General features: G+C 41.0%; 1 pseudogene; it reads left to right on the plus strand.

Annotated features, from left to right (window-relative positions):
- Positions 1-19,770: 19,770 nt before the first annotated feature.
- The window catches only part of LOC132431908 (septin-2 pseudogene), a 72,125-nt pseudogene continuing 66,658 nt past the window's right edge, over positions 19,771-25,237 (plus strand).

The following is a 25,237-nucleotide window of genomic DNA, read 5'->3' on the forward strand; positions in this document are numbered from 1 at the left end:
GAAGATGATCTCCGCGTCTTAGTCTTCCACCATCTTCCCGGAAGCCCTCCACACCTTTTTTCTTGATAACATCTTGAACCTCCATCTTGGGCTGTCTTCCCATTGAATAAGTGTGACTGTATGATGTGGGTTCTGTAAAAGAAAGATTCCCTGCCTGGGAGGCAGGAAACTTGGATTCTAAGCTAAATTCTATTGTAAATTGTCTGCAGTAGACCAAGATATTTAAATCTTAGAACTTGCTTTCTCATTGTAAAATGATTGGATTGGATTCAATGGTCTTAAACTTTGTTCCATTCCTTACGTTATTTTATTCTAACAACATCGACCAGCATTAAGGTTCAAAACACACAGCTTCCCTGGTATCCAATGCAGGATCTTCCACTGGAGTTTGATGGGCCTAGTTTGTGATTTTCTTAGGGTAAGAACTAGATAGATATTGTGATATTATGGCTCTTGGTGCAGTCTTTAAATGGGACAAAACAGAGTTTCCTTTATAGCTTGGAATTAGGGCAGAAGGTTGCTTTCTACAACAGCGCAGGGCTTTAACTGTAAACCCAAGAGTAAACCACTAGAGGGCAGTACAGTGATAGAGATTTTTGGTACTTGGCATCTCACCTGTACACATGATGTAATCACCGGAATATCTGAGCACTAGCTGTATTATGGGGTGTCACTGAAAACACAGACTATATAACTAAAAAAAAAAAAAAAAAAAAAAAAAAAATCAGTGCAGCTGGGAATTTTTTTTTTAAGTTTTTTTATTTTTTTCTCAGTACGCGGGCCTCTCACTGCTGTGGCCTCTCGCGTTGCAGAGCACAGGCTCAGCGGCCATGGCTCACGGGCCCAGCCGCTCCGCGGCATGTGGGATCCTCACGGACCAGGGCACGAACCGCGTCCCCTGCATCGGCAGGGAGACTCTCAACCACTGTGCCACCAGGGAAGCCCCCAGCTGGGAATTATTTAATGCTCGCATGATAAATGTTGTAGACATTTTGACTGCCTATAAACAAGGCAAGTGCCTGAATTATAAATTCGAAAAATTGACTTATTTTCTTTTCCTCCTGATGTCTGATTATACAATACAGAACAGCTCCATTCTGTTCCTTTTTAAGGGCTATTGTTTCACAAAGGGCTCTGAGCTATTCCCTGTGCAGGGAGCCTATGTCCTCCACCTGTGACAGCTCTCCCTCCTCAGCCTACCCCCCCGCCCCCCACTTCTTGGTTGGATCCCAGGAGAACAGATAACCCACAGCCAGGCCAACCAGCCTGGAGACAGCTTGATACAAAAGCTCTACACAAGCGTGGCCAAGGGTGCATGGTTGCACCAATGAGGTGCTCTCATTCTGAAATTTTAATTCAGAATTGTGGAGAGAATCATCCAGTTGATGGGAGGAATAGATATGAGAGGAAAATGCAGAGTGATGGTCTCTGATTCCTTCTCCTCAGGGGCCATTTAAAAGGCCCATCTTTAGATCTGGGTTGGGTTGAATCTTTCCCACTCCCAAACTACCATTCTTAGTCCTCGAAGAGCTGTCCCTACCTTCGTTTGAGATTTCTCTCCCTCCCTCTATCCCTTTCTCCCCTTCCTCCCTCTTCTTCCTCCCTCCCCCCTCCCCCCATCCTCCTCACTTCTGTTCTTACACAGGGATCTTGTCAATTATCTGAGTTAGGTCAATTGAGTCATTTTCCCTTCCCTCTGAAAAAAGAGCTTAAAAGCGCACCCATAGGAATCGCCATGTCACTAGAACCAGTTTTTGTTTTGCACATGGTCCCTAACCTGTTCCCCTATTGCCACTGCATGAGCATGTCCTTGAACTGCGATGGAGTCAAATGATACCTTTATTACATGCTTGCATTTTCAAGCAGGTTATTCTTTTTCTGAATTATAGTTTTATAAAAATACCGAGAGATTTAACATGAAGAGTTCTGAGCAGCAGACTGGGTTACTGACTGTCCAAATTTCAAGCCCAGTCTATTCATGGAGGCCATTTACTTCTCCAGAATGTCATCTAGGAGATGAAGACTGCAGCCCCCAGATGTTTCTCACTTTTATTCTAGCCCACACTCCACCTCCTGGAACTCATCAAAATGATCATTTAAGGGTTCCTACCCTCACGGTTCTAGCGGCACCTGCTCCAGGTAAGCAGATCCCAGTCATGACTGTCTGAATTCATCTCTCTCCAGATCTCAGGGTGGTGGTTCATCCCACAACCTCCATTATCTGATGGATCAAGAAAAGCCATTGATTTCTGATTGTTCAGCTTTCTTTTGTTGCAAGGATGGAGTAATGAGTTCCAAGCTCTTTACATCTAAGAAATGGAAGTTCAAAAGTGATTTATTGAGCACTTACTATGTGCCTGGCAAAATGTTTCCTAACCTTCCATATCTTTAATTCTCCCAAAACACCCTGGCTTCCTGTTGTAACCCCCTGTTGCACAGCAATGCCTCCTTGTACTAGTAAGCAACAGACCCCTCAGCAATTCCTCTTCATTGTGAGAAGATTTTAGTTCCTTACACACCAGTTACTCCTGTCATAACCTGGAGAAATTTCAAAATCCATGTGGATGACTCTTCCAATACTTCAGACTCTTCATTCCTTGACCTCCCGCCTCCCCTCAGTGGACAATGTCCTTCCTCCTCTCTCAGCCCTCTATTCCCAAGGCCACACCAGTGGCAAGTTTGCCATTACAAATATGAATCTCTCCATAATCTCAATTCCAAACACTGCATTTTCTGACCAGCCCCTCTTATCTCTCCAGCTCAATCTCTCTAGTTCTCTTCTGCCCCAAAAATACTTCAGTGAAAACAGTTCATCCTCTCTCGCTCGCGCTCTGTCTCTCTCTCTCTCTCTCTCCCCTTTTCTCCCTCCCCCCTCTCTCTCCCCCTTTCTCTCTCTCTGTCTCTCTTTTTCTCTCTCTCTAACATTTTCTTGTACTTCTTTTCCCCTCACTCCATCCACTCCAGCCAAACATCCTCCCTACTGCCTTATGATTTCTACAGCTCACCAATCACCAACCTGTCTCTGGGTTTCACATTTTCTGTTTTCTTTACCTGGAAATCTCTTTCCTTTAATATCCACATGGCTTGTACCTTCATTTCTTTCAGATTTCTACTCAATTGTCACCTTAGAAAACCCTTAAAAGTTTGTTAACTTTTCTAAAAGGCAATGCACTCTCACCCAACACTCCACCCAGGATTCTCCATCTTCTCTGCTTTGTTTTATTTTTTTTCCAGCACGTGAATATCTATGACTCACTCTATATTTTTGGGTTTTTAGAATTATCAATATACACCCAGTGAAATATAACCTCCACAAGAGCAGGGATTTTTTGTCTGCTTTATTTATTGCTTTATTCCAAGTGCTAGAATAGTGCTCTGATGCAGGGAGCATTCAATAAATATTAGCTGAAAGAAGACTAAATTTTACAGATGAGAAAACCACATTTTATAGACTGCACATTAAATGGCTCATCCATTAGCAGTACAGAACTGATAGAAACTGCAAAACTTCTAGTTAAACACAGGTCATCATCGTGACATAGTTGGGACTCAGTTCTCCATGGGTCTCTCATGTGCCTGCATGTTATGAGCAGAGGCATTGATTGCCCTTTGTTCCAGACTATTTTCTTTTTTTGTTTGTTTGTTGTTTTTGTTTTTTGCGGTACGCGGGCCTCTCACTGTTGTGGCCTCTCCCGTTGCGGAGCACAGGCTCTGGACGGGCAGGCCCAGCGGCCATGGCTCACGGGCCCAGCCGCTCCACGGCATGTGGGATCTTCCCGGACCGGGGCACGAACCCGTGTCCCCTGCATCGGCAGGCGGACTCTCAACCACTGCGCCACCAGGGGAGCACCCAGACTATTTTCAAAGATATTTATATACTGATCAGTCCTAGGAATTAGAGATGGTATCTGCCTCCATGACAAGGAGCAGGCATGCTAGTTGTCTATTAGAAAAAGTTTGGAGTCCCTAAGTTCAGGGTTTCTCTCCTGTAATGAGACCTACCACGTGTATAGGCACAATCTGGACCCAACACATTGGTTCCATGGAACTTTGGGCAATGGGATCTAACTCGAACTTGCTGCTTGCTGTGCTATGAATAATAAAGTCCTTTGTCTCTGACTCGGAAGTTGTGCCTGCTGCCATCACCAAAACTGTGGCAGGCTAACTTGTGAGCTTGCAAGTAGATCTCAGCCCCAGCAAAGTTCTTGAAAAGCACCATACTGCTGTTCCCAGGTGCTGCTTCATAGCAGTTTCTATCCCTGATTCTTAGAAACCTGAAATTTACCAGGTGTTCCATTTAGTTTCCTCTTATTGGATTCTCTGTACAATCATGTAGTTGGCTATAGATGAAAGGTTTGACCCTTTGTGTATATTTAAGCCAAGGTGCCAGGTGAAACTTCAGCAATGCATTGAGGCACAGGTGAGTGTAATTCCTGACAGACAATTCAAGCTGATCCTTGGGCTGCTCGCTCGACTGCAGGAGAAGGGCAATTGGACAATGATTTGGGCTTGTGCCATGGTGGCTGGAAATCTCCTGTCCTCATTCTGCTCCCCGTCTCAGCCCATGATCCCTTTTTTTCCTGCCCTAGTCCAAGGGCCTGGCACTTTCCTCACAGCTGCAGGAACTGAACACTGACTGTTTGGGTTAAAGGAGGAAACCCTCAGAGATTAAATGATCATGAATTAAGGGTTTTCTCCTTTAACCCAAACAGTCAGCATCTGGTCCATAGACTGGGGCAAAGTGAGGACAACGCATCGCTTAGCAACCCTCTAAGAGGGCAATCTCTCCATCCACTGGCCCTGAACTGGAGGTGCAAGTGGGTCCTAAGATACCTGGCCAGAAAAGTGGCATGGAACAGAGGCCACCCCCACACCTGGAAAGGGAAAACAAGACAGAACCAACGCCCCACCACATCTAGACAGCCATGGAACTGTGCCCCACCCAACTCTAACACATTGCTACAATAATTTAGAACCCCTATGTGACTGTGTCATTCTCCCAACAGACATCGAATGAATATTAGTTGTGATAACTGATGAAAAACTGTAACAAGGGCTTCCCTGGTGGCGCAGTGGTTGAGAGTCCGCCTGCCAATGCAGGGGACAGGGGTTCGTGCCCCAGTCCGGGAAGATCCCACATGCCACGGAGCAGCTGGGCCCGTGAGCCATGGCCGCTGAGCCTGCATGTCCGGAGCCTCTGCTCCGCAACGGGAGAGGCCATAGCAGTGAGAGGCCCACGTACCACAAAAAAAAAAAAAAAAAAAAAAAAAAACTGTAACAAAAAGCAAGAGCAATCTGGGGAAATGCATGGTTCTATTTTAATATCATATTTAATTAGATATTTTGTCTTTCATGATTGAAGTTCTTCACACATTTTAATTAAGTGCATATATAAGACATGAAAAGATAATTAAGTCTTGAAACCCTTTTGGTCTTTCTGGAAGTAACCAATGACAGTAACTTTGAATAATTGGATTCTTCAATTAGTTTACATTTATTATATTAAAAATATAATTTGTAATTCACATATACTAATTTGAACAGCTTGGGAAATTATAAAAATGCATTGAGTTAGAAGCAACAGAATAATCCCAATTCTCCAAGTCAGAACATAACGGCAACAGCTGCCATGTATCCATAGTTCTAGCATACCCATTGTTTTTCCCTTGCATAAAACTGCCTTCTTCCTAATTTAATTAAGCTCTCAAATCTTGCCAGAGGAAAGATTCTAAAAGCTAATCTAATTGTAATTTAGTGATACTGCATCACAATTATCACATTATAGCATCACAAATCAAAATGATAGCCCTGTTTTCCTTGCTGGCTGATAATCTTACCTGATGATCAGTTGAAACAATTCTTAGAATCCTTCAAAACATTTATTAACAACAAAGTAACTACTTTGATTAAATTAGAGAAGAAATTCTGAAAAACCCTTAATAAAATAACTATTGATTCAACTCATCTGTTCAGTTAAAAGCACATATTCATTTCTACCTGACCAGATCAGAAGTGATGGTATGCAACAGAGGTCTGTTTTAGTGCTAATAGAGACTAGACAAGCACACTTAAATCTATCCCCAATGTTACTTCCACCGGGCACCTGGAAACTCAACACAGTGGTTGTTAACAATACAGAAATTTGTCCAACCTACTTCCTAGTTCTAGTCACATCATTACACTGATAATTCATTTTCTATGACTCATAATCATCACATGATTTTCAGAAAGTGACTGAAGAAGTAGTATGAGTCATCTTTGCTAGCAGCCCTAACTTCATGTAATGTCTTTAAGTCCTGCTTTGTCTAAATTAAGCAGATTCATTGCTTTCCAGACCGCAGAACCCCTTCCTCCACCAAAATCCAGAACATTTTCTCATTAGATCCTCCATCCTCTACAAACTGCTCAGCCTAAGCCATGAGCTTTAATGACTTCTTATCTAAAAAGACAGCCTCATGCCTTTCTCAGCACAGACTAGGCTCTGCTCGGGATCAAACTTCGCAAAATGCTCCTCTTTATCTTCTACGTGTGAAAACTCTTTTTTCTCTCCTAACCCCCAATTTCAACATCAAATATGGAAAATAATTAATTGAGTACCTGCAGACACTTGGCATTCTGATTCAAAGTGTAGCTCATGTTCTGCCTTTAGGAACAAACATGTTAATGTTCGTATTTTAAAGGGTTCATGATTTACCTACCCCCAAAACAATTCATGAATTATTTCTAGATCTTTCATTAAATGAGTCCAAAAAATTGATAGTTATATAAACCAAGTATATAAACTTGTCTTCACAGTAACAGCTGCAAATAATTTTAAGGTCAACTATTCTTTAAAATTTGAGTTATTTTCAATGAGAAACTCAAGTATATATATATATATATATATATATATATATATATATATATATATATATATATATTTTTTTTTTTTTTTTTTTTTTTTTTTTCTTTGCGGTACACAGGCCTCTCACTGTTATGGCCTCTCCCGTTGCGGAGCACAGGCTCCGGACGGGCAGGCTCAGCGGCCATGGCTCACGGGCCCAGCTGCTCCACGGCATGTGGGATCTTCCCGGACTGGGGCACGAACCTGTGTCCCCTGCATCGGCAGGTGGACTCTCAACCACTGCACCACCAGGGAAGCCCAATTCAAGTATTTTTTGATCTAACCCAATTCAAATTTGATATGACAATATGCATACTGAACACTACGTACAACACAGAATAATTTTGTATGACCAAAATCAGTGTATAATTTTCTTTTCATTTGCCATTAGTTTTAAGACATTCCCAATCACAAGAGTAGTACAGCATAATAAAGTACTTCACCTACTCTAGACAACTCACAGGTGCTACAATTCATCAACAATTTGCTGATTATAGATCTGTCTTTTGCACTTAAAAAAAATCACATAGAGACTCTTCTTGTCATGTTTTACAAATTCTTCAGCCCAGGAAATATTGTTGAATGAATGGCAAGTCATATTGAAGCATTAATATGAGTCACAGAACAACCAAACTTCCTTCAGTGTGATGAGAGCTGTACGTTTGCAAACATACCAAAGGCAGAAACACTTTCAATCCTATCTAACAAAATCATCTTGCAGCATTGATGACAACTCTAAAAAGTTTAGAATTATTTCCTTAAAAAGTTTTCAAATTCTTGAGAGAAAGGAGTTACTTTGTAAATATTGATCTCTACTATTCAAATATGTTTTCCCACCTACTATTTTTAAATATACAACTGAAAATCATGCTATCAAATGGTAAAGTAGGGAGAAAAATACTAACCAACAAACTCTGCTCACTGAGCCCACAGCATGTGTTTGTTGGGGGGACAGCTGCTGCACCTTGATTACTGGGCTGGCCTAATCCAAATCCCCAGCAGCAGCAAGAGTCTGGCTTCATGGAGACAATTTCAAAAAAGAAGGGTCATATAGTTCAGAGCCTAGGTTTAGGGCCAGAATAAGCTTGGGTTCAGATCCCAGCCATGTGAGCTAGAGCAAGTGATGGAACCTATCTAATCTCAGCTTTAAAATGAGAAAAGCAACATCCATCTACAAATTGCTCATAATAGCATCAGCCACATAGTACAGGCTCAACAATGAGAGCTATTACCCATCACTACCATGACTAAATGATGTGTATCTACTGCCATTTCAAGTTTCAGTATTAAAACTTAAATAATATTAAATAATTAATATTAAAAATATTTAATAAATTTTTTGTGTATGCCAAGTAAACTAATCCACAAAACAGAAACAGACCCACAGACATAGAGAACAGACTTGTGGTTCCAATCTAGATGACTTACAATGCAAGAACAGTCCAATTTTGAATAAAGTAGTGAAAGTGAACACCCTTGGCTTATGACTGATCTTAGGGGTAAATCATTCAACATTTCTCTACTTAATAGTAGAGAAATGTTAACTGCTTTTTATAGATGCATCTTATCAGATTCAGAGAATTTCATTCCAGTCCTATTTTTTCAAAAATTTTTATCAGGAATGGAAGTTATATATTTTCAAATACTTTTTTCTGCATCTGAGATGATAATACGGTTTTCCTTTTTTAGTTTATTAATTTGGTGAGTTACATTGGTTTTCTAATGTTGAACCACATAGCCATGATGCATTATCTTTTTTATAAATTGTTGCATTTAATTCGCTAAAATTTTCTATACAATGTTTACTTCTATGTCTATAAGGAATATTAGTTTGTAGTTTTCTTTTCTTGTAATATCTTCATCTCGTTTTGGTATCAGGGTAATTCTGGGTGAGTTGGGTGAATGGAAGAATTGGGATGTATTAACCCTCTTCTGCATTCTCGAAAAAATTGGGTAAAATTAGGTATTATTTCTTCCTTAAAAGTTTTCTATAATTTATTTGTGAAACCACCTAGATCTGAAGTTTTCAATGTAAGTAGGTTTTTAACTATAAATTCAATACTTTAGAAGATATAAGGCTATTCAGGATATCTGTTTCTTCTTGAGTGACCTTTAGTAGTATGTTTCAGAGAAGCTGTCCATTTCATCCAAGGTATTGAATTTATTAGCATAAAATTGGTCATAATATCTCTTTATTATCATTTTGATATATGTACTCTGTAGCATCTATAGTGATGTCACATCTCTTATTCTTAACATTGGCCATATGTGTCTCCTTTCCTTTTTTTCTTTATCAGTCTGGCTAAAACTTTATCCATTTTATTAAACTTCTCAAAGAACTAGTTTTGGTTTTCATTCATTTTTTTCATTGCTTCGTAGTTTTCTATTTCACTGATTTCTGCTCTGACATTTATTATTTCCCTAGTTTTACTTAATGTGGGTTTGCTTTGCTCTTCTTTTTTAGTTTCTTAAGGTAGAAGCTGAGGTCACAGATTTCAGACTTTCCTTCTTTTCTAGTATATGCATTTAGTGCTATGAATTTCACCACTGAGTACTGCTTTGGCAGCATCCCATGAATTTTGTTATGCTATGTTTTTATTTTCATTTAGTTCACAATGCTACTTAATTACAGTTTTGATTTTTATTTTGACCCATGGGTTATTTAAAAGTGTGTTGTTTCATTTCTAAATATTTAAGGATTTTTGAGAGATATTATGTTATTGTTTTATAATTTAATTCCATTGTGGTTAGATAACATACTTTGAATGCTTTTAAAGTTGTTGAGACTTCTTTTATGGCCCTGAATATGATCTATATTGGCAAATGTTCTGTATGCACTTGAAAATAATGTATATCCTGCTATTGTTGGATAGAGTGTTCTTTACATGTCATTTTGGTCAAGTTAGTTGATAGTCTTATTAAAATCTTTCCTATCCTTTCTGTTTATTTGTACTATCAATTATTAATAGGTAGGTATTAAATTCTCCAATTATAATTGTGGATTTGTCTGTTTCTCCTTGTAGTTCTATCAGTTCTATTTTGAAGCTCCGTTATTAGGTACATAAACTTTTAGAATTATTATGTCCTCTTTGTCCCATCTATTCTTTGTTCCTATCTTACTCTTTTTCTGCCTTTAACAAAAAAGTTGATTGAGTATTTTCTTTTGGTTCCATTTTCCTTTTTGTTGTTTATTAGCTAAATGCTTTTAAAATTACTTTAGTCATTGCTCTAGTGTTTGTAGTGCACCCCTTTAACTTATTATCATCTACTTTCAAATGATATACCACTTAAATCATGTAAGAATCTTAAAATAGTATACTCCTATTTCAACCTTCTCAATCCTAAATGTATTTCCCTCCCATTTAGGACACCACAGTGCATTAAGTAGAGTTCACTGTGCTATACATTATATTCCCCTCAGTTGTCTATTTTATACATAGTATCAATAGTGTATATGTGTCAAACTCAATCTCCCAATTCCTCCCACCCTACCCTTTTCACGCTTGGTAAAAACAAGTGATGGGTTTCCCACAAAAACCTGATCCTTCTCCTTGGTGTTTTCTTTCTTTTTTTTTTTTAATTGAAGTATAGTTGATTTACAGCATTCTGTTAATTTCTGCTGTACAGCAAAGTGACTCAGTTATACACATATATATTCTTATTCATATTCTTTTCCATTATGGTTTATCACAGGATACTGTATACAGTTCCCTGACCTATACAGTAGGACCTTGTTGCTTATCCATCCTATGTAAACTAGTTTGCATCTTCGTGTTTTCTATTTCAGTAAATGGTGTCATAATCAGCTAGTCTCTTAAGTTAGAACTCATAGAATTAACTTAAGACACTCTCTCCTACACCTCATCTCCCCCCCTACCTTGCCATTTGTAATTGAACACAGCCCTGCCCATTCATTTATGAACTGTCTACAGCTGCCTTGACCACACAACAACAGAGTGGAGTAGTAAAAGAGCCCACATGAGGTCCACTGGGTCAAGAACATTTACTGCCTGGTCCTTCACAGAGCAGCTTTGCCAACCTCTAACATAAACTATTATGATAGCCACTCAACTGCCATGCTTTCAGGCTCTCCTCTTCTAAATCACCTTATACACTCCTGCCAGACTTACATAGCCCGGACGTCATGCTCTTGTCTTCCTTAAAGTGTCTATTTGGCTCCTTTTCTCACAAGGGCCTCCACAACAGTGCCTCTTCCTCTCTCTCCAGCCCAGTATCAGATGACTCCTCTTTTGCTCCCCTCCCCACACCGTCCACAGCCCCACAGTGCTCTCCACATAGCTGATGTTTTCATGTTACTGACCTTTGACCAACATACCTTTTCCTGAGCAACCCTCCCCAACCGCCCTCTCTCCCTGCTAGGAAAGTTCCTGCTCATTCTTCAAGGCACAATTAAAATCTCACTCTCTCAACCACTGTGCTTCAGGGTACTTATTGCATGCTATTTCTTTGTTTTACTTCCATCTCCCGGATACAATGTGAACTCCCTGGGGTCAGGAATTATCTATTATTATTTCTAGTCTTCCTACCTATCAAATGTTTGGCACATCGCAGGTACTAAATTGTCATTTTTGAATGAGTGAAATTGATATAAATTAGCTCATAAATTAATGAATTCCACCCAGGAAAATACGTAAATAAATTATGTAGACAGAAAGGCACTGGGGAGAAATAAAAGAGTAAACCCTATGGTAAAGAAAAGACTCACGTTGAGGAGTAGTCAAAATTAATGTTAGAGAGATAAGTTGGAACAAAAATATAAAGGACCTTGAAAGGTAACCTGTAATCAAAGGGGAATCTTTTTTAAAAAAATTTACTGACATTAAATCAAATGCTATTTCCCAGAGCAACTTTAGGTGATAAGCTAAACATTAATTCTAATTCAAAACGTCATCATAAAAATATAGTCATGGTATGAATAACTCAGTAGGTATTTACTAGATAACTATTTGTGCTCAGCAATTCTTGTAGATTTTGCCAGTTAAGGTCTAATTCTCCTTCTCTTTTCAAGCTTTATTCCCTGCCATCTTCACCTTCAGTGTCAGAAGACTTTGAGTCATAATTCACTGAAAAATATGAGATCTCACAGCTTCAACCCCCTCCTCACACTTACAAACGTATCCTCAATTCGCCCTGGCCTTCTCTTCTTCCATACTCATCTAGGTAAAAAGTTGAACTTCCTCTGGTCCAATGATAATCTCTCTACTCACATTTTAAATCCCAACTCCTCTCATTTCATCAGGGGTCTTCCTCTATCAATCGTGTGATTTGCTTCCTGGGTCTCCAGCCTCTTCCCCTCTTCCAGATTCCACATGGTAGGTGTAGGTGATGAAGACACCCTGTGCTTGGAGTGTGGGGCAGATGGGATGTAAAATGTAGATCTGGGAATGGAGATCTGAAAGACTTTATTTAAAATCATACAAATGGAAAATGAGTTTAGTTCATGTACGCCGGAACCGAGAACTTAGAGCATATCTTAGTGGGCATCCACTGTTAGGGAATAGGGCATAAAGAAGAGAGAGAAAAAAGTAAAATAAATAAAAGACAACCAGCCAAGTGCATGAAATCCAATGGTGGAGAGCTTCCAGATGGTTAGTCCTCAGGGCCAAACACTACAGAGAGATTTAAGACGATGAATGTAAAGACAACTCTGGAGAAGAGAAACTACTTGGGTCTGTGAGTCCTGAGAACATTCAGATGTAGCCTCCAGTTTTAAATTCCCTGGTTTCATGATTCCCTGCTGTGAGTTAGCCTTTCAGAAACATTTTTTAAAAGTGCCACAGAATCATCACTATATTCTGAGAGCCCAGTTTCAGCAAAGAGTCATCATATCTCAAAAGGCTGCAGAAAGAGGGAGTAGACAGAAAGTCGCTTATTCAGAAAGGTCTTTCTCTGACAGTCAAATTTGGATCTTCTCTGTTGTTTGCAGCATTAATCACAATTTCTGATTATGTACATACTTGTCCATTTGCTCTGGGTCTCAAAGTTGTCAATCCCCCCCACTCCCCCTAGCAGCATTGCCATCACCTGTGAACTTTAAGAATTTAAATAATCTCAGCCTGGCTAAATCAGAAACTCATTAGCATGACAAAGATACTACCCACCTGTGACATTGTGATTAATAATAAGAAACACATCTTTGGTCTTCATCTCTGTTTCTTGCACAGAGCTCCTAAACCCTTGTGATGAGGGTGATATAAGTGTCTTTTGTTATAGGAATGAGATGACTTTGGGGAGGCACCTAAGGATGGGGGCTGGTTGCCAGAAGAACCAACCATGTGATTAGAAGGCTGGAACTTTCAGCCCATCCCCTGACCTCCAGGGGGAGAGAAGGGCAGAAGGTTGAATCAATCACCAACGGCCAATGATTTAATCAATCATGCGTATGCAATGAAGCCTCCATAAAAACCCAAAAGGACAGGATATGGAGAGCTTCTGGTTGGTGAACACATGAAGATTTGGGAAGAGAGTGATGCCTGGAGATGGCATGGAATATCTGCACCCTTTCCCCACACCTTTCCCTCTGCATCTCTTCCATCTGCCTGTCCCTGAGTTACAACCTGTTATAATAAACCAGTAATCTAGTAAGTAAAATGTTTCTCTGAGTTCTGGGAGTTGCTCTAGCAAAATAGTTGCCCCCAAGAGAGGGGGTCAGGGAACATCTGATTTATAGTCAGTCTGTCAGAAACACAGGTAACAACCTGGGCTTTCAACTGGCGATAGAAGTGGGCGTGGAAAAGCAGTCTTATAGGACTGAGCCCTTAATCTGTGGATATAACATGGCAGACGCGTCAGAATTGAGTTAAATTGTAGGACACCCAGCTGTCGTTCCTAGAATTGTTAGTGTGGAGAAACCCACCCTCACACTCATTGGAAATGAGTGATAGAACCATTGACCACCTTACGTCATTGCTATGGAGATAAAGTGAAATGCCATATGTAAAGCACTTTTGTACCCATTAGCCTGGCACACAAGGAAAACACAATAATTTTGAGTTACAATGGCATTATTACTTCTAGACCCTGGTGTGGTGGCTTCAAGGAGCTGTACAGAGCAAGACAATCATAAGTTAAATGTAAATTAGAATGGGGTTGTGTTGTTGCCCATGAAAGAATGTCTGCATGGCCAATGAGAAGCTTGTTGTGTGGCATCAGCTTATAATTTATTAAATGATAGAATCTGTTCCCTGGTTTTGGTAGGTTCAGCCCAGTGTGCAAGGAATGGGTCATTTCCTTGGATAGAGTAATGCCAATTAGGCTCGCCAGTAACTGATTCAAAAGTGAGCTATTCTGTGAGTTGTGATAAAGATTACGAGCCCCACATGGGTTGGGTCACTAGTCAGCGCAGTCAAGACTTCCTCTCCCTGTAGTGTCTCTGCATCTTCTACTGAAGATAAAAAGGATAATAACCAGTCCATAGATAAAACTGATCTTGACCCACAACCTGCAGCAGTCTGCCCAGGAAGCCACGCCCTTATCTACAATCAACAGCCCAGGAAGCCAGACTGCTTTAAGTCAGACTTGCAGGAAAAGCCAGACTGCTATCGCTAGGGACAATGCAGGAAGCTAAACAATAACTTCTGTAACAATCAGCCCCAAATGGCCAGGACTTGTTTAAGAACTGACAGCTTACAACCTCGGACCAACCAGAGAAAAACAAATACACACCCTAAACAATCACAGGATGCCCTGCTTCTAGCGAGTCCCCCTACAGCTTCCCCATGCCCCAGCCTCAATCAGGGCACACCTGAAACCTTTCTTTTTTTCCACACTGAAGCTTGCCCACTCCTCTGTCTGCCTTTAAGTCTCTGCCAAAATGCAGGTGATGATGGCTGACTCCTTTGCTTTCACGGGATCAGAATAAATAGCCTTTGCTTTTCTCATTTGGTTGGTCTTGGTTTATTTCTACGGCTGTACGGATAAGCCAAGCGAGCTGCCCACAGCGGAGGCCTGCCAGGATACCTGGTCTAGTCTGTTCCATGGTAATCGCTCAGGAACGCTGGAAGATGCCTCCATTCCGGAAGCCTAATAATAAAATAATAATTGTATTATCTTAACCATGAGAGTTTGGGGACAGCCTTGCTATTGATTCCTTTCATTATCTATTTGATGATAGTGATGGCAATGATGATGAGAAGGAGGAAAACAGGATGACAGCTAACATCTATCAGATGCTCGCAGTGTGCCAGGTCCTCTGATAGGCACTATAGTTACATAATTAGTTCTCAAAGTGCATCAGTCTCACCTGAGGACATGTTAGAAATGCAAATTCTCTGTTCTCCCCTCTACTGACTGACTCACCCTCCAGCTGATTCTGATGCTGCCAAAGTTTGAGAACCACTGGGATACACCGTGAATTTTTTTTTTTTTTTTTTTTCTGTTTTTGCCTGTGCCTCAAGGCTTGCAGGATCTTATTTCCCCAACCAGGGAATGAACCTCGGCCCTCGGCAGTGAAAGTGCCGTGTCCTAACCACTGGACCTCCAGGGAATTCCCTGCCATGAATTCATTTCAATTCATATCATTTTAAGATAAGAACACTGAGGCTCAAGGCAGCTAAGTAACTTGCTCAAACTCCCACATCTAGAAAAGGATAAAGGCTGGGTTCCAACCCGGGCAGTCAGATTCTCTAGTTATGCAGAAAGATACAAAAAGTTTCCAGTTTTCTTGAATTAATCTGTGTGGATTCTATTCACTTTGTGAGATTTTAAAAAATTAAAATGTCAGGGAATTCCCTGGCGATCCAATGGTTAAGACTCCCCGCTTCTACCGCAAGGGGCACGGGTTTGATCTCTTGTCGGAGAACTAAGATCCCACATGCCACACAGCCAAAAAGTAATAAATAAATAATATGCAAAAGTCATTAAAAAAGTTTTAAAAAAAGAAATTAAAATGGCAGGAGGGGGCTTCCCTGGTGGCGCAGTGGTTGAGAGTCCGCCTGCTGATACAGGAGACACAGGTTCGTGCCCCGGTCCGGGAAGATCCCACATGCCGCGGAGCGGCTGGGCCCGTGAGCCATGGCCGCTGAGCCTGCGCGTCCGGAGCCTGTGCTCCGCAACGGGAAAGGCCACAACAGTGAGAGGCCCGCGTACCGCAAAAAAAAAAAAAAAAAAAATGGCAGGAGGATAAACATGAGAGGAAAATGTTCTATTAAAGATTTTTTTTTTCCCTCAGAGCCCTGAAGAAGCCTCAGGGATTGTTTACATTTCCAAGATTAATGACTTTTCCCAGTGACCATTTCTCCCTCAAGGCTAGGTAACAGTGAATTACTGAAAAACACAAATTGAGATCAGTCTCAACCAAATGAGATCACGCATGTGAGGATACTTTGTAAGGAGCACTACAGATTCAAGTTACCACCATTATCGTTAGCTAGAACCAATAAAAGTATCTGTAAAGCGATCTTCCTTGGTAGCCCTCCCTGTGATTGAGGTTGTGTCTGCTCATTGCCAGTACTTTGGTCAACATGGGAGAAAGAAGCCTGACAACCCAGTTATTTGGTTCTGTCTAGTCCAAAACAATGGATGGATCATTATTCATCCAATTATTTTGGCAAAACCAAGATGGCCTCAGTTGCTTTGTTTGGACCAAGTAAATATCAATACTTTCTATGCCTTTTTCCACGTTTAAATCTACATGTGTCCTCCTCTGCTTCCTTAATTGTTTGGTAGGACTGTTCTGAGCTCGATCTTAGCTCTTCCAAGAGATTTGTCTTATTTCACCTTCTCTTTCAAATGTGCTGGACAAACTCACTTTTCCTGAATTTTTTTTTTTTGACCTACCAAGATAACAACCATGAGTGGGCATGGCAATACTGGATGTCCACAGTTTTCAAAATGTCCTGGGCAGTGAACCTCTTTGTTATTTAGAATGAGTTTCTCGAGGGCTCTACTACATTAATAATAAAAATAACATAGCATTAACATTTATGTGAAAATTTGATAGTACACGTAACACTGTCTCACATGTCATGTACTTTAAGCATGTATTTCTTTTGAGTTTATCCTAAACGAGTATGTATATTATAATAGTTAATGTGTTATAGTTCACATACTTTTGAGTAAAACTTATTGAAATTAAAAAAATAATAATAACAATTGCAGTTACAGCTACAACCACTGATTGAAGGTCTGAGATGTTCCAAGATCTTCCAGCCCTCGTTTCTACCCTACAAGGCTGGAGGGTGGAACGGTACTGTTAAAAATAAGACAACAGGCCCAAAATAGAGTCGTGTATGCTAAGCCCTTTGCTAACAAACTGAGACTTCACTACAATTTTGGCTCTCCCAGAAATGGAATCTTAAACCAACCAATCAGACATCACTTGATCAGCTCCAGTGACGTAATCCTCCTGACAGACCCTGCCATCCCCTAAAGGGAAGTGACGTTGCCAAAACCTCTCTGCTCTTTTGTCCAGTGTAAGTTTCTTGTTTCCCCTCCCTTCGGCCTATAAAAGTCTTTTATTTTGTACAGAGCTCCACCGAGCTCTTTTCCATCTGCTGGACTGGAGGCTGACAGATTCATGAAGCTTTGAACAAAGCCAATAAGATCTTTAAAATGGACTCAGTTGAATTTTGGTTTTAACAATATATTCCTCTGAAAATAAATGATTTCTTCAAGGAGTCCTGCCCATAAACAGGCAGGACTGAAACAAGCAGGTGTGAAAATTACACCATACTGAGAATTACGAGTATCAAAATGCTTCAACTTTGTGACTCCTAATTCCTGTTCTCAACCACCATCCCATGCCCTGCCATGCCTCTCTCCATCCCTCAGATTTAATGTCTGTGAAATGGACACGAGGATAATGTCTTTGAGGATAAAATGAGATGCTGCTTGTGTAACCAACTTATTGATGTGTCTAAATTCAGTGAAATACAAACATAAAATAGTTTTCTTTTTCTCCATGTGCTGCTTTTATCAACTTCTAACTTTATTTTGGAGAGACCCCATTGGTTTGGGATCATTTGTAGGTATTAAAATTAAGAAGTCCCATCTACTTCTCACCAACTTAAAATCACAGTCTCACATTCACTCTAATGCTAATCTCTTCCCCTGAAGTGTCATTAACAGTGCCTGACTTTTAAAATGGTCATTCTTCCTCCCCTGCTCCAAATAACATATGACAGAGTTCCACTGTTTTTGCCTCTCCCGTTGTGGAGCATAGGCTCCGGACGCACAGGCTCAGCGGCCATGGCTCACGGGCCCAGTCGCTCCGCGGCATGTGGGATCTTCCCGGACCGGGGCACGAACCCGTGTCTCCTGCATCGGTAGGCAGACTCTCAACCACTGCGCCACCAGGGAAGCCCAAGTTCCACTGTTTATAATGTTAAACAAAGTTATGTTGGACTCTGGTTTGGAAGTTCTGCACATGTGTTCTAATTTGAGGTTCTAGTTTTTGCAAATAAATACTTTAAAAAAAAAACTTGTTTTCTGCCTTAACTTGGGGAAGGAGAGGGTAAGTCAGGAGCAAGCAAACTTCAGGAAAAATAAAAGTTTGATTCCAAACATGTATGTACATGGTTTGTGTTAGAAAAACTGCTTTAAACATCCTGGATTATTTTTACTGCAGAATTGAGCTCCATCTAGACCACTTCAGTGTTGGTTATTTTACTTCAGCTCATCCTAACATCTGTATTATTAATTCCATTGACCTGAGGATGAAACTTAGCCATGCATCCTCTAGTCAACTGCTCCACGGGAGCAAGCAGAGGAATCCTGGGGGAAGAGGATTAAGCTGACTTGCCCTGATGAGACAAAATCAGTGCATGTACCTTGCATTACCCTCTATAAAATATTTCACATGTATTAAAATTTTACCATCCGGCATATGTATCTTCTACTTCCATTTTACAGATGGGAAAACACTCTAATGTGGCTTGGCCACTAAATACTATGGGTAGAAAACAGAAATTTAGAATTAGCATTATTGTCTCCTTTTAGCAGAAAAGGAAATGGAGACACAGAAACTTTGTAGAAGTAAGTCAGACAGAGAAAGACAAATATCACATATCACTTAAATGTGGAATCTTAACAAATACAAATGAAGTTATTTACAAAACAAAAACAGACTCACAGACTTAGAAAACAAACTTATGGTTACCAAAGAGGAAGGTGGGGGGAGGGTGATAAATTAGGAGTTTGGATTAGCACATACACACTACTATACATAAAATAGATAATCAACAAGGACCTACTATATAGCATAGGGAATTCTACTCAGTATTCTGTAATAACCTAAATGGGAAAAGGATTTGAAAAAGGATGGATATATGTGTATGTATAATTGTATCACTTTGCTGTACAACTGAAACTGAGACAACAAACTGGAAATCAACTATACTTCAATATAAAATAAAATTTTTTTAAAGAATAGTAATAAATAAGTAAATAAAAAGCTTTAAATTTAAAAAAAGAAATTTTGTAAAGCCAAGTCTCCTGCAATTTAATGAGACTAGTGGCACCATCATCTGAATCTCCATTCTTCCACGGGCATAATTTTGCCAACACATCATACTGAGAGGTCTGCACCCCTGGGGTTACTGTTCTTAGCTCTCAACCGTGTGGAGCAGGAATCCTGGAGAACGTTTCCAGTTAGAACCTTCCTGGGACCCTAATCAGTTCCTCAGCAGGAAAGAGGTTCTCTTGAAGCTCGGGACTGTGGGACCCACTGCTGACAACCCAGAGCTGGCAATTCAAATGAAGTTTTAAGGCAGAAATTGCCACAGGAGGGACTCCCTTGTCTGTCCAGGGACAGAGCCTGGGATGTCTTCTCAAGACAGCCCCAGGAAAGTGACATTTGCACTCTTGTGGACCCACCTGTGAAGCATCCCCAAGGCTGAGAGGAAGGATTTCCTTTGAAAGTAATCACCATGGGGGCCGCCCAGAGAGACAAGGCAGGTAAGTTGCTAAATGTCTGTATCTGGTCTTTGAGAAGATCCACAATCCTGGGAGTCCTATTGTGCCTTCTGCCTTGAGGAGTGGTGGGTCACCAATGCCAGGGAAGACCTGAGACTTACCCCTGCCTTCCTAGTCTGTTATAATAACCTCCAGAACCCCCCGATAATAATTAATACCAAGCTTTTGAAAAATGCATTTTTCTTGCATATGGAAGCAATAACTGTCAACTTCCATCACAATTTAAATGCTGAAGCTTAACTCTACCTTTAACCACATTCTATTCTTTCTCATCGGGGGAGTGTTGTTCACCTGCTTTTGCCCGCGGCTCTTTACAGCTTTGCTGGGATGGAGGTGGGGGTTTCTCTGGCCCATCTCAGATGCTTCTGTCCACTTCAGGAGCAAAGTCACCTTCACAACAATAACTAATCATAAACCAAAGAGAAGTTGAGAGACAATCACATTGGACTGTTGATTTCAGCCAGTTTTCATTGTGAAGAGTAGCTCCAATTTCAGAGTTCAAATTTGCCGTCAAAGTTCTCCTACATTTTAATTTTGCGGCTCAAGTTATTCAAACAAAATACATTACTCAATATTATAGGGATACAAAAATTATTTTTCCTATAGTCTTTGGCATGAAGCAACTGAGTTAATTATCTTTCTTGTGTGTGTCACCAAAGCACCTTTTCCCACAGTATGCCCGTCATCATATAATAGTAATAATTTCTTAAAACTTACTGTTAAAATGAAAACAAAAATTCTGTTTCCAGAATTAATGTTTCCAACAAAATTACAATTTTTTCTATTTTCTTCCATGATGGTGCTATACAAATAAGGAAAAGAAAAGAAACGTTTCACAAGAAAATGCTATGTAAAAAATTCATAAAACTAAATTCTTCAGATACTTAAGTAAAAAATTAAGTAATATTTATCTAACTACAAAACAAGCTTTTCTGAACATTAATGGTTAAGAATGTGTTATTGTATGTATATTTATATAACAGACTAATATTCCCATAGTTTTTTTATAATAAGTTGTACTAGAGATCAATTATTAAGCAAATTCCAAACTCATTCATTCATTTATCCTACATATATTTTTGAAAATCGACCATATTCCAGTTACTGGTTCTGACTCTGGGGATACAGCTGAGAACAAAAAAAAGTCCTCCCTCAGGAAGCTTACTCCACTGAAGGGTATTTCTAATATTGCCCTTTTCTTTTTTAATATCTAGCCCCTTTATTCCAGTTCAGAAGCCCCTCCAAAGCTGGCCTTACAAGGGCTCTCCAGTGGGCTGCTCTGTTACACAGCTCAAGAGGGCACTCATGCTCGGATGCCAACCAAGGCCCTGTAGTTGTACAACACAGCAGTCCTGCAAGTGGTATCAAACGTAGAAGGTCCCACCATCCTGCAGGAAGTGTATGGAATAGGAGCTACCTAACTCCTGTGCCAGAATCTGGCACCCACCACCAAGCTGGCTCAAGTGATCCACACTTCCTGGTATCCAAGCCCTTGGGTAGCTGGCATTCACACCGTGACCAGTAGAATCTGGCAGAAATGATGTTGCATGGCTCCCAAGGCTAGAGCATAAAAGCATTGCAGCTTCTGCTGGGTTTCTTGAAATGCTCCCTCTGGGAAGCCAGTGGCCATGATGTGAGAATGCCCAAGCAGCCCTGTGGAGAGGCCCACATGGAGAGGAACTAAGACCTCCCACTGACAGCCAGGAGCAACTTGATGGCCATGAGCACCTTGAAAGTGGAACTTCAGCCCCGGTCCAACTTTCAGATGACGGCAGCCCACCTCTGACACTTAACTGTAACTTCATGAGGAACCCAAGTCAGAACCATGCAGCCAAGCTGCTCCCAAATTCTCGGTTCTCACTGTCTGTGAAGGATAATAAATGATTTATTGCTGTGTTAAGCCACTGAGTTTGGGGGAGGTTTTTACAGAGCAATAGATGACTAAGACACAGGGTTAGTATCAGTCCCAGACACTACCATCCCCTCCCATGAAGTCTCTGTTGGAGTTATCTTCTTCATAACTTCGGGAGATGCTCTCTCGTGTTAAGAAGTTGATATGATAAACTAATAGAGGTTACTGTGTAAAACATTGCAAATATATTAATAGAATATTTTTTCTGCTAAAACATGAGTATTTTTAAAGAATCTTTCAAGTTAACAAACATTAGTTGTTTACCTATATAAATCACTGGGCTGGACCTTCTGTGGGGTGCACAGGTGAACAGAAAAGGGACTTTTCCTTTAAGCACCTTATAAAGTAACAAGGGAGATAAAATGCTATATGCAGCCCTCACGTCAGGCAACTAGCATTTGAGTTGGGAGTAGAGAAAGGAAGAAAACTGCAAAAGAGCCCAACTGTGTGCACTAAGGTCCATGACTGATGGTGCTATTGGGTAGGTGGTCTTTTGCAATCCTATAATAACAATAATAATGAGTACTCATTTGTGGAGAGTTTGTCATATGCCAAACACTTATATATGACGCAATTTAATCTTCATAGCACAATCTGTCCTCCTTTTGACAGATGAAGAAACTAAGTTTCTAAAAGACCAAGCAACTTTCCCAAGATCACCATGAAAGGAAACAGCGGATTCAGGTTCTGAACTTATATCTCTGTGATGTTGAATCCAATACTGTCTCCATGGCACCACAATGAAAAGGAGCAAATTTCCAAAGGATTCAGAACATACACAGGCATGATCCCTGCATCTTCCAGGACCACTTATATCCCCAGTCTTCCCTCCAAAAAATGCCATTAGGATGTGCTGACAGCTTGGTTTTGATTTTAAAGGAGCCAGTGTGTCTTTAGACAAATCAATTCCAGGAGGAGAGTTTTGGAAAAATGCTGTGGTAACATAATGGCATCTAAAAATTTCCAAGGGAGAGAGAAGATGTCAGAGGAGGTACAGGGGCTTTTGGTGAAAACACATTTTCCTGATGGCTCATGCCTAACCCCTGTCTTCTCTTTGACTGACTGAGTCAATCCTGGGCAGATTCAAGCACCACATATATTTTTATCCAGCACCATTTACTTTTCAACACTTAGCTTTAGATTTCAACAATTTAACCCAAGTCTTTGGGAGAAAAATGAGTAGATCTGTTTTCTTTATCTACCTCCTACTTCATTCAGTACTATTTGAATTATAGTTTATATACAATAAAATACCCAGCTCTTACATGGACAACTCAATGGCATTTACATATGATCCATCTATATGTCCCCCACCATGACCAACACATGGAACACACCCGCCACCACAGAAAGCCCCCTCATGCATTTCCAGTCAATATCACCACCCCCACCCCAGTGGTCACCACTGTTCTGATTCTGTCCCCACTTCCTGTTTTAACTGTGGCTCAAATTCATATTCAGGGATTGATACAGCATGTACTTTGGGGTCATGTACTCTCTCGTTGCTTGCTTTTGAATTTCATTCATGTTGTTACATGCATCAGCAGTTTCTTTTCCATGACTGAGTACTATTCCATTGTGCTAAAAGCTACTTTATGTGAAATAGTACTGGGAAATGATCTAGCTCGACTTGGTCAATATCTGAGTTCATTATATTATTTGTATTGGGTTGGCCAACAAGTTCGTTAGGGTTTTCCCGTAAGATTGAACTTTTTGACCAACCCAATATCATCTTACACATTTACATAACTCAGCCCAAACATATAAGAAACATAATTTTCTTTATTATCTATAACTGTTCTCATCTGGCCCTCTCATTCCTGCTTTCACTGATGGCAGAAGAAAAACATACATACGACAATGAAAAATAATTCAGTATCTTCAGGCTTAAAATAGAGTGTGCTGGTCTAAATGGGTTTGGGGTGAATATTAATTCAACTCCAATTCCAACTCCCAGGGAGGGCTTCTCAGAGTTGTGGCTGGATGGAGGGGAGGCATTCCTATCCTCGGGGTAGCAGGAGGATTCAGACAAGATCCACCCTCCAGGTTTTGCTGGCATGCTGCCCAGAGAGAGCCCTGTCCTCTTGGTCTCTTGGGGACCATGATACTACCTACTGTCATGTTCAGTGATCCTGCAGAGCTCCCAGCAGGGGGTCCTTGCACTCAACCTCAGTTGAGGGAGTCCCTTCAGGCCTCTCCACTCAATTTATTTTATTGCCCCCTCTGTAACCCCCTGTGTCCCTGGAACTCCCAGCTGCCTTTGCTGCACCAAACTGAAGGGTGAGGGGCTCTGCGGGGTTTCCTTCTGGCCCACCCACTTAATCCCATTCCTGGACATTTCTAAAATAGCACCCAGGTGGCCCCAGGCTCAGCATCACCTTGAGTACAAGTCTCCCCTATGAGGCTTGGCATTCTCCAATGAACCATCTGAGAAGCTATGACTAAGTCCCACACCAGGCATCCTCACACTCAGCCTTTCTGGGTGTTCCCACTGCCCCCTGCCCACCCTTGTGCCAGGGCTGCACCCTAGGGAGGGAGTCAAATCACCCCTGTCTGACCTCTTTGCCCTGCTCCCCCCCATCTCCCTCTCCTGTGTGATGGAGTCTCTCCCTAAGTCCTATTGTCCAGCCTTCAAACACTACAGTTTACAGAAGTGCTCCCAACGTGGGCTGCTCATAGGTGAGACAGCCTGGGACCTGGGACCCTTTGCTGCAATGCTTGCACCTCACAAATGTCTCTTCGAGCAACAAAATACAAAGAAGCTGTAAGGGACTAAAGATAACTGCGTGCATGTGCAGTTGGGGCAAATTATGGACAACAAGATAGAAAATGACCCAAAAAACCAAATGGCCACTTCTGAAGAGCCGGGAGCAAAAGCAAGGTACCGGGAGCAAAAGCAGGGTACTCTGAATGCCCCCTGCACACAACACCTCCAGGGGGTGGGCAAACCACCCAAGTCATGCCTCCGGCCCAACCCCTGGACACACCCCTACCCTCACCCCATATAAGGAACGAGCTCACCCCCTCTTGGGGAATGAGCAAGGGCACCTGTTACTTGTTTTCGCTCCCCCCTGGGGCAGCAGGGGCCCCAATAAAGCCTTGCCTGAATTTCTTGTCTGGCCTGTAATCAATTTCTTTTGATTAAGGAGGCCAAGAACCCTGATCAGTATCAGAATCACCTGGGAAACATTGCAGTCATCTGAAATTTTTCCAACCAATGTAAGATTTCTGGTAAAATGAGAATGGAGAGATCATTTTTTAGCATGGGAAGTTTGAGCTGGGTTGAATTCCAGGGCAGTGAGAGAGGCCAGTGCGAAAGAACAACTCGCTGGGAGGCAGAAAGTGTTGATTATTGAAGAGGACCAAGAAGGGCAGTCAGAAAGGTGAGGAAGGTTGGGATTAACATATACTCAGTACTGTGTAATAACCTACATGGGAAAAGATTCTGGAAAAGAATAGATATATGTATACGTATAACTGATTCACTTTGCTGTGTAACGGAAACTAAC

This window comes from Delphinus delphis, chromosome 10, assembly GCF_949987515.2.
Source record: "Delphinus delphis chromosome 10, mDelDel1.2, whole genome shotgun sequence".
NCBI classification, from domain to species: Eukaryota; Metazoa; Chordata; class Mammalia; order Artiodactyla; family Delphinidae; genus Delphinus; species Delphinus delphis.